Raw genomic sequence first — 9,206 nt, forward strand, 5'->3', positions numbered from 1 at the left:
ACAGAGTGTTTGCGAAAGCATCCTTGCTCACAACGGGATTCCTCTTTGGCCTGAGGTTCAACACGATAACATCAACTGCCACAATTGCCGGTGTAGAGTATGCAATTTCCATATTTTCGAGGTTGTATGATGCCGTCCTCATTCACATCTGGGTGTGAGCTTCAGCCCGGTGTCCTCTTGCCCTTTCCTTGTCTTTCCACAGATTCCCGTCACTGGCATTACGTCCACCTGTCCTCACCAGTGCAGGTATTTAGGGACAGCAGGGGTTTTAAGCAGTTCTTGGAACCTGACAGGGACCGAGTATTCGCAGGTCTGCATGGTTAGTCCTCATTCTGTGGACAAAAACTTGTGATGGCTGATGGAGCAAGGATGTTAGTTACATATCTATTTATGAGGTAAAGCTTACCAACTCCTCAGGGAGAGATACCAGCGTCTCGGCCAATGGCTATCTGACGCAAAATGAGATTACCCAGGAGCTGTGCATCAATTAAACAGTCATCACAATATCAGGTTTTAATTTCAGTCAATAATGACAGTTGGCGTGAGTTCAAGGTTTATTTTATCTGTCTTTTTAATAGCTCATCTTTATTGAAATTAGCATGTGATGTCATCAGTTCAATTGATTAATAAATCAATATAAGCAATCAATATAAAAATAAATGCATTATGCGTGTTCCATGATGGAAAGAGTTTTTATTCTAAGATTCAGAATGGATTTTGGGAGAACGAGAAAAGGGTGTCAGTCAGAACCCATAAAGAGCTTCTGAGTCAAATATCAATTATCAATCAAAGCACACCATTCCATAAAGAGATGTTCAATAAATTCAGTAGAGTGTCAGGGCAGAAAAGATTTGGGCAGGGAAGTGAATGAGTCTGGAGAGAAAAAGATTGTCCTATTCTAGGAATGTGCACTATTATGAACAACAAAATCTAAACTTTTGCAACATGTTTCTTCTTCTTCTTTCAGTCAGTCAATCAGCTCTTGGTGTCTTCATGGGAAGAGGAACATTGTGTCATCTTCTCACTGGGGAAACAATAGTCCATAGATGAAAATATTTAAATGAACCATTTTTATCAATTACTTTGTATAAATCCACAAGGGTTTTTTTTTTCATCCACTTTCCTTAAGAAAACTGAAGTTTAATGGTTAAGCTTCTAGATCACATTGCAAAAACACAAGCTTCTTATTCATTCTTTATATCAAAACTTTGTATGATTTGAAACATTTTGCAGAATTAACTGAAACATTTTAATACATCATTGTATTCTATCAAAAGTATGTCTATGGGAAGATAGAAACTAACGTCTTTTACATTGAGTCATTGCTTTGACAACATGTCAGCTTGTTAGAAATTTAACATTTTTCATTCTTAAACTTGGTCAGCTTTGTAGAAAATGAAGTGTTACTTCACTTTATTCAAGCCTAATATGCGTAACTGGGGAAGCCTACTGCATTTACTTAGATTAAAAAGCATTGCTTTTCATGTAAAGCCTACATGTGTACGAATTGTGTATGGTGTACCCTGGAAGGGCTGTTTGTGACTTGATTCTAGGGCAAGTACTTCGATGTGGCGCTGCAGAGGACTTAGGGGCTTACTTACAAGCGGCTTGCGCCGCCGGTGCATCACGTTTTGTGACGCACCTGCTGCGCGTGCTGCCGAGTCATATCTGCAAGGCCATGCACATCCACTTTGTATGGCTTTTCATGGCCTTATAGATATGGAGTGAGGCAAAGCACCTTATGTCGCTGTGTTGCCTTATTTTGCAGCAAAGAGGAGTTCCGTGGGTGTTGCACTGGATGTTCCCATGCGACACTCATGGATGTTGATACATTCCCAGATTTAAAAGCCTTTGCCTTCACAGAGGAGGCGTAAGGGAGGCACAACGAGGAGAAATATCCTTCTGCAGCACAAATAGCAAGAGGAAATCACCTCCACAAATTGTTTATGTGCGGGAAGGTATCCCTTCCTGCACAAAAACAATCATTCCTACATCACAGACACCCTTGCATCATGGTGTGAAGGTGCCTGTGTTGGTGCTTGGCATCCCATTGTGCACCACCGCAGGGAGAAAGGACGGGAATGAGCCATATCTCATAGATGCGGAGCATCCCTTCCTTTTTCTTTTGACACAGGGCAACGCAACAAGAATCATTGTGACACTGCCCTGCACCAAAACCTTGTAAATAGGACTGTGTGTGATACTCACAGTGGACTTTCTTCTTATTGGGTCCCTGTAGCCAGGCTGGGGCAGAACAGAACCACTGCAATTAAAATGTGAACCAGAAATCTCTTCTGCAAACCTGCGGTGGTGGAGTGGCAGGTGACTGCTGCCGCTGGTGCTCCACCACAATACTGAGCTTTAAAAACTTCTCCAAAGAATCGATTTCAGAATATCAGCTACCACATTGATATTAGAGTCAATATTTTTGTAGGATACTATTTCGCACCTTGATATTACGGTATGCCGCTTATGACGTCACTGGTGGGAGATGTGAGATATCGGTATTGGATACATTTGGTGGGAGGGAAAAAGGAAGGTCAGGGGAAGAGCTGGAGAAACAAGTGAGATGAAGAAATGAAAAGAGGAGGAAAAGCAGAAGGTGGGGAAGGTGGCGGTGAGAGAATGACTGAGTGAGTGAAAGGTGGGACAAAGAAAATGAGAGTGAGGTAGGAGTATATAATAAAAGGTGAGTAGGTGAGGGACAATTGAGGGTGTTATAGAAACAGGGTAAAGAGATGGAGAAGGTAGGGCTGAAGTGTTCAAGAAAAGCAGGAGAGACAGGACAAAACAAGATATTGTTTGTGAGAGAGAGAGGGGAGAGCGCAATAAAGGATAAGCAAATAGGTGAACTTTAGGGGTAACAGGAGAAAAGGAGGGAGCAGGAAATAGAAGTAGAAAAGCAGACGTCTGAAAAAGGTGAAAAGGGAAAGGTGGTTGGAGGTGGAAAGTAAGAAAAACCAAGTTAGATAGAGAAACCTCTGTCCAGTAGTCTTTTAACATTTTGTACATAAATGTCGGAGTGACCGAATGCTTAATAAAAACACGGATTTTCAATGCAATAAGTCTAGCATTTTCTTGAGTTAGAACTATTGGCGCTGTAAATGCATAACTGTACTTTTCTTGCCACATAAATTGGTCAGGCCTCCAACACATAATTGGTCCTCTCTGCCACATAATTCCGGTGGCCCTGCATATAACTAAAGCACCTCCATTTACCTTTCCCTCTATCTTTATCTCTATCGAACAGAATTCTGTCTTCCTGGGGTTAAGGCCTCACCAAACACAAAATTCTGGAGAAAAGGTGGCTGTCCCATAGCGAATGGCGGTGCCAAGGACAATGTCGTGAGGGGTTGTTTTAGAAACAGAAGCCTCGCTGCCTTGAACCAAAATGGCATTAATGTTTATTTTTTCCAGGTTTTGATTATGATGGAAATAAAATAAACAAGGCAGAGTGTGTGGTTTCCAGCCTGCCATTTCTTTGAAAACAACCAAAAACAAGTAACTAGTGGGAAATGAATGTTTCCTTGTATGTACTGTATACAGCCTTTTGTCCTGCTTAACATGTATGTACCTTTAAAGATCTGAAGGTGTGTATAGCTCATGACCGCAGCATGCAGAGATCATGGGAAAAAAGGATGGCTCTGTGGGTAGTGTGGAGTAGTTTTCTACATTCCGTGGTATTTTGGTATGTCTGGCGAAAGGTCGGGTAAGGTTATTCAAAGGCGAGACTTCTTGGCTTTACCAGTGTTTGTTGTTAAATTGGTCCGAGGAGGCGTATCACACGTAAATTACCAGTGAGGGGATAAAATGTACAGTTTTGAGGAGTTCAATCCACTCCTCTATAAATGGGACAGAGTTTGGGTTTCTGCATTTTGATTTTGTTTTTGATAAAGCGCTCTGATTGCCGAACGTGTCCTGTGACGCATGCAGCAATATAGCGAAAGTGCTGCTCCAGCCCTAGCGAAACCACCGAGCATGAAAACTGGAAATGACGCGCACTCCGGGAAACCCGCAGCTGCGGCTCGGAGCAATTATGTCTGAAGTACCTAAAAATACCAACAGGAATGCAAAAAAAGTAATGCCCTCTTTCGGGGTCATCTCTGAGGCTTCCATGGTTTCAAGTAACTTGGCTCAATCGGGAATCTTTAGGGGCCCCCTTATGCTGCGAATAACAAAAGCACCCGCTAGAAAGAACAGAAAGCATCCCTCCAGGCCCCGCCTACCGCGAGTGAATGAAGGGGTTTGTTAACCAACACTGGGGCTGGGGCTCAGCGCCTTTGACTTCTGCGTAAATGACGAAAAGCGATGCTCTTCTCAAGCGGCGAGGAAACAAGGCCCCCGCCGACAAACCAAAGGCAGGAAGCGCAAGCCGTCATGAAATGAAGCGAAAATCAGGTTTCATTGTTGGTAGATTTCACGCCGTTATGGAGAAACAAACAGATGCTGCGACTATGCAAATTCTAATTCAGAGAATTTTAATTACCACAGCTTCCGGCTTCTGCTTTTTAATGCAGAGAAACATTTCTGTATGTCTCGGCAGGGGATGTGCAATAATGCTGAGCTCATCAACTCACTTTACGTGATCCCTTGTGCAGAGTTGGGCTGGACTCCTTCCAGTGTTTTCACCAGTCACTCTGCTGAGGGCTGGCTTCCACACTCACCCCACATCCCTCCATCACAGGCCTCGCCAGTCAGGTGACTCTGCACATAAAAGAGGCGGGCGCAGGTGCCCTGGGTCAGTTCCAGTAATGAAAAGTATTTGTCTGTGTCATTAATTATAGTAGTATGAGGGCCAAGGGCCCCAACACTACAGTGGTGATGAGTGGGTCTGCCCCACGCGTGAGACGGCTGCAGCTCTGTCGTGCTTCAAGTAGGAAATGCACGAGGCACCCCTGCCGATGCTCTGTATAATGCATGCTCCTGCAGCCCCCCACCTCTCCTGCCAGGAACGAGCACGCTGCCCAGTCCTGGAGAAACCAGAGGGAGAAACGTGCTGCGTCACCGAAGAGTGACCCCCCCACCACCAACGCATATATACTAGCCAGACGTGAGGTGAGCCCACGAGTCTGCGGCTGCGCGGGGGCGGGCAGTGACTTACCCCATGAAAAGGAGTGAAGAGCTCCAGCGCGCACTGGGCGCCCTCAAAGTCTGAGGAATGCCACGTAGGAACAGAGCCGCTGATCCTAACCCCCTGCCACATGAGAAACGGCCCCTACCTGCTGTGATGCTCACCCGCTGCCCTGCCTCCACCGTGGGCCTTGGAGACCTGTGAGGGGCGGTGTGCTGCGGCCCGCGCAGGGCACCCTCACCAGCTGAGGTGTGCCACTCCGATGCTGGGCCGGCAGGGTCAGTCTTGCTCCCTGCCCCACCCGCTGCCATCCGTGTCCCGGCAATGGGGGAGAAGAGTAGAGTAGATGCCCCTCCCTCAGGCCCGCAAGGAGAGCTCCGAGGCCTGGAGAGGACCGCTGCACAGGCACTAAAGTGGCCCCACCTCCGTCTCTATCTCGGAGTGCAGGGCCGTCACCGCGGGGATGAAAGTGAGTGGTTGCCCTGCGTGGCAACGTTAAACCCCGCAGACCATCCAGCAACAGGCAACAGCGGGGCTCTAGCCTAAAAACCCCTGCTCAAAACCCCCTCAGCAACACTCTGACAAATGCCTGCGAGGACTGGCACAACCCACAGCGCTAGAAAGGCTGCTGCAGCTGCCACAATCAGACTGTCTTGCATACGTAAGAGTTCTGTGCAGAGGGGACTGTCTCCAAGGACAGATAAGCTGCCCCAGTGCAGCGTGGCTTCCCACCCAGAGGAACCAGTAGCCACAGAGAAGACGACGTGCCCAGTAAGAAGTGCTACTGCAGCACAATCTAGTTGCCATTAGTGGTTACTGCACCCTTTTGAAATTATACAGTTATCAGCAGCCACAAAAAAGGATTGCAGCGCCAAGAAGGCTGCCGTGCCCACAGTTGAAGTGGCAGCACCTCCATGGACATTAACTGTTAAGGGGAGAACCTGTGAGACTGTGTGCTGCCCCCTCCAGTCCCAAGGCATGCAGAACCGATCGAGGACCCTGTAGAAGAGGAGCAGAGATGTGTGCAACCCCTTCACAATGAAAACAGAGACTGCTGATGCCCAAAGCTGCCCCAGCCAAGCAGCGAAGCCTAAGAAGGCTGCAAGCCCCACGTAGGGCACGTGGAGAACATGCACTGCACAGGCAGCCCCTTACAGCTGTCTGCCGCCATTGCAAATAGGAAGGCAGTGCTGCGCACCCCTAGTGGTAAACGGCCACCACTACAGGCTCAGAGAAAGAACATGCTGAGTGCCAGTGGAGGGCACCCAGGACGATGGGCAGAGGGCAAAGTCAGAGGTGCACAGAGGGCTGCACCAGAGAACCTGAAAGCAGGGGCCGGAGAGAGAGAGAAAGGCCCACACGACAAGATGCAATGCCAATGGGAAGAGGCCGTGTCAGCCAGCCACACCACAACACCAGATGGCTACCGTTACCCCATCATTGAGTAGGTCACAATGAGTGACTGACCCTGCCAAGCAACCCGGACGGAGGCAGGAGCAGCTGAGGCATTGCGCCCTCGAGTGAAGACAGGAAGAAGGGAACAGTGACCCTGGAGTCAGGGACGCCCCTTCCCCAGGCCCACAGGGACAGCTCCAAGGTCTGGAGAGGCCTGACGCACAGACACTGAAGTGGCCTCACTTCCCTCACCATCACATGGTGCAGGGCAGACACCGCGGGGGATGAAAGTGACCGGTTGCACCGGGTGGCAACGTTAAAGCCCGCAGACCATCCAGCAGCAGGTATCAGCGGGGCTCTAGCCTGCAAAAGGGCGCGCCGCTGATGCTCATCAGGGAGCGGACCATCAAGAACATCCCTGTGAAAGAGACAGGACCTGTGAGAGGTCAGTGAGGTAAAGTAATAAAGTGCTATTTGACAGGACTAAGCCTGTGAGAGGCCGCAACAGAAGACAATACACCATCTGAGGTGCAGCACATGAACAGCAAGAGGTCCATGTGATGCAACATGCGACTCGTAGTGCAACGCTACATCAAGAAGGGAAACGGAGAGGAGAGAGGAACGTAGCACAATGCCACGAGGTGAAGGATCGAAGGAGAAAGGGTGTGACAGACCTGTCACACAGAAGATCCGGAAAACCACAGATGCGCAAGAGAAAAAGTGAAAAGAGTGCTATGGGTGTGGACTCATGCCAGCATTCAAGAGGGCATCCATCAAGAGAAGCCAGCCACCGGGGTGCACAGACATCACTGGAGACAGCTCGGTGGGTGGGTCAATTGTAAACCGCCATCATGCGCGAACTGCGTCCAGGCCCCACGCTTCACAGTGTGACCATCCTGCCACCTGTCACAGGCTGCTTGACCTCGATGGCATCCCTGTTGCCAAGTGCTCACTCCAAGCAAGAACTGCACATGGTCACAAAGTCCCTCAAGTCATCCCTTCTCCAAGAAAGAAACAGACACTTGTTGATCTAAAAACAAATAGATAGTAAGATCGGCAACGTTACCAGGTGCATCACCTGGACCTCCCAAGGAGCACTGCACCACCAGAGTGGAGCCAATGTCAGCGAAGAGACCAGAGGTTGACTAGGACTCCCTGGCACTGTGGGAGGCTGACCCCCTGTGAACCTGGGGACTGCAGAAGAGAGGATACTCGACCATTTGGACCATCAACACTTGGGATTGCACGAGGCTTGAACATGGCTCTGTTGGGAGTTTTACAGCGACCCCCCTGGTGCGGCCTAAGAGAGGCCTGCACAGCCCATGCAGACTTGTGGCAATCCAGGGGCAAGGGCCTCAAGGGAATTCCAGTGAGAGGGGAATCCTGCCAAGAGAGATGTGTCCAAGGCAGTTCCACAACAGGCACCGGGAAGCACTGAGATCACGGGCGGGGACTGGTCACCCAAAGACTATCGGACAAAGGCCAGTGAACCTGAGTCCTGATGGCCTGAGCACACAAACCCTGTGACAACCACCCTAGTGGCTCCAAGCTGACTTGGATGTGGTCTTGTTGGTTGTTCCTCAGCGACGTCTTCTGTCGGCCTGCAATAGGCCCGGCATATTCCACACGGTCCCATGAAGCATGGAAAAGTGCCTCGAGGAGACTCCTATGCAGTGGAGTTCTGGCACGAGAGGGAAGCCTGAAGCTGCTCTACCAGCGGACGTTAGGATGCACCACAGCCTTCAAGGATGGCACCTTTTTCATCCAGGTCGTCCTCAATCTTCGGAGGTTCGCTATCCCTGGAGCCTGAATGCCTTCCAAGAGATCCTTGAAGTGGACTCCCCACTGCTCCTGATGCACCAACAGTGAACTTTGTTCATTGACTTCACCACTGATCAAAATGCGATATCCCAGTGGACTTTGTAAATAGATTCCAACACCATGAGCCCAGATGGGACAGGTCCTACAGTGTCTGCTGAGTGCATTGGGATGTCTTGGACAGGCGATTGAGGGATCTGAACTTCATCAGCACTGCCATCCGGGTCCAGATCAGTCTGGTTAAACTACGGAGGCATACTGTGATGGCTAGTGCACCCTCTGTACCTGTCCATGCGGCATATCCAGCGGACTGCCTGAAGAGACTCAGTGGTGTTAATTCTAGTGTTTATGTGTCTCTCCCGCAGGTTGAACTTGTTTGTTTCTTTGCAATAAAGTTTGGAAGGGATGTAGAGTCCAGCTAGACTCATTCTAATGTTTTCACCAGCCACTCTGCTGAGGGCTGGCTTCCACCCTCACCCCCACACCCATCCATCACAGGCTTCACCAGTCAGGTGACCCTGCAAATAAAAGAGGCGAGGCGCATGTCCCCTGGACGAGTTCTGTAGGAATGTTGGCATAGTTACCCTCATTGTCTGCCTGTCAGTGTGTTTGACTGTGTTCACTGGGGTCCTGCTAACCAGACCCCAGTGATTATGCTACCTCTCCTCTAAATTTTGTCACTGCATACTGGTAGCCCAGTATTTCACCCACAATTAACATACTGGTCCCCGCTTATAAGTCCCTAAGATATGATACCTAGGTACCCAGGGCATTTGGGTTCCATGGGATCCAAATGAGCTACAGCATTTCTTTTGCCACCCATAGGGAGCCCATTCAAAGGCTTCTACAGGATTGCAATTGCAGCCTGTGCGAAAAGGTGTATGCACCCGTTCACTGCCATTTACACTGCACCAGGTCACTT

At 49.1% G+C, this 9,206-nt stretch overlaps 1 long non-coding RNA gene across 1 annotated transcript; it reads right to left on the reverse strand.

Annotated features, from left to right (window-relative positions):
- Positions 1-546: 546 nt before the first annotated feature.
- Positions 547-5,503, reverse strand: LOC138303610 (uncharacterized). Its single transcript, XR_011205423.1, has 2 exons — positions 5,220-5,503; positions 547-1,024 (listed from the first exon to the last, which is right to left on the reverse strand). It is a non-coding gene; the product is annotated as an uncharacterized lncRNA (long non-coding RNA).
- Between the last annotated feature and the right edge of the window lie 3,703 nt (positions 5,504-9,206).

Source organism: Pleurodeles waltl, chromosome 7 (assembly GCF_031143425.1).
Source record: "Pleurodeles waltl isolate 20211129_DDA chromosome 7, aPleWal1.hap1.20221129, whole genome shotgun sequence".
NCBI lineage: Eukaryota > Metazoa > Chordata > Amphibia > Caudata > Salamandridae > Pleurodeles > Pleurodeles waltl.